This window comes from Hevea brasiliensis, chromosome 7 (assembly GCF_030052815.1).
Source record: "Hevea brasiliensis isolate MT/VB/25A 57/8 chromosome 7, ASM3005281v1, whole genome shotgun sequence".
Classification (NCBI taxonomy): domain Eukaryota; kingdom Viridiplantae; phylum Streptophyta; class Magnoliopsida; order Malpighiales; family Euphorbiaceae; genus Hevea; species Hevea brasiliensis.
In genome coordinates this window covers 71,109,838-71,111,126 of record NC_079499.1, presented here as the reverse complement: position 1 = coordinate 71,111,126, position 1,289 = coordinate 71,109,838, and the positions used below count along the sequence as shown (strand labels likewise).

The window sequence follows — 1,289 nt, the reverse complement described above, 5'->3', positions numbered from 1 at the left end:
AAAAGCTTTAGAAGCTATTCATTGGCTACCATAGGTGTTCTTGGTGTGGACAAGCTAGAGGGACAACATCTGATGTCCTGAAGACGAATCTCAAAGGCACAAATACACTGCAGTGCATCAAGAGGTTAGTGTGTTTGTTCTTGATTTAATCTAGGGTTCTAAAATTAATCTGATTAATTCTAAAATCTTAAGTGGCAAATAAAAATCTAAAAAAACATATTAAAAGTGTTTTAATATGTTGTTTGTCATTGAAATCAAATAGATAAAAATAAATCTTGCATGATGCATGTGACCCTAGGTAAAAATTTTTGAACTCAATGGTATAAACTTGTGTTTTTCACACTTCCGCTCCTTCACCTTATAGAGGGTAGTAACCCGTTATAAAAATTTTGCACTAGTAGCCAATCCTCTATGCCATGGTGTGGACATTCTCTCTATAGTTCTTTATATCTTTCTCATGCGTCATAGAGTGATTCACCTTCCTTTTGTCTGAAGGTGTTGAGCTCAAGCCTCAGTCTTGTAGTCTTTGCAAGTGGGAAATACCTTGCTAGAAAAGCTTGTGAGAGGTTTTCCCAAGTGATGAATATTCCAGCTAGTTGAGAAAGTAACCACTTCCTTGCTCTGTCTCAAAGGGAGAATGCGAATACTCTAAGTCTTATGGCTTGATCAGAAACTCCATTCTTCTTGAATGTGTCACATAGGGCAAGAAAGCACTGGAGGTGATAGTGTGGATCTTCTATTGGTGAACCTCCAAAATGGGTTTGTTAAATCATTTGAAGCCACGCTGGTTTTAACTCAAAGTTGTTGGCTTCCACTGTGGGTCTGGTAACACTAGGCTGAAATTCTTGGATAGATGAAGCTCTGTAGTCTCTCAAGAGTCTTGGTCTGTCATTATTATTGGCCATGGTTGGAATTTCAGGATCTTCTTGATCGTGCTCTTGATGTTTTCTTTCCCTCGTGATGGCTCTCAGAGTTCTGTCTATCTCCAAATCAGAGTCCAAAATTTATTCTTTTGGGCTTGTTCTGGTCATATACCAGATCGGGCACCTGAGAGAAAAGAAAAGAAACAAAACAAATGAAATAAAATTAGATAACAAATATAATTGCATAAATCAGCTAAATTGCCTATCAGTTGATATTACTAAATCCAAACTCCCCGACAATGGTGCTAAAAACTTATTTCGTTGGTTTTAACCCCGCAAGTGCACGGATCGCTAACAAGCATTAAAGTGATGAGTAAAGTATCATTCCCATGAGGAATTTGATTAGTAAGTACCAATATACATAGT

At 37.4% G+C, this 1,289-nt stretch overlaps 1 non-coding gene across 1 annotated transcript; it reads left to right on the top strand.

Moving 5' to 3' along the window:
* Positions 1–411: 411 nt before the first annotated feature.
* Positions 412–518, top strand: LOC131181763 (small nucleolar RNA R71). The gene has a single exon (XR_009150242.1). It is a non-coding gene; the product is annotated as a small nucleolar RNA R71 (small nucleolar RNA).
* The last annotated feature ends 771 nt before the right edge of the window (positions 519–1,289 follow it).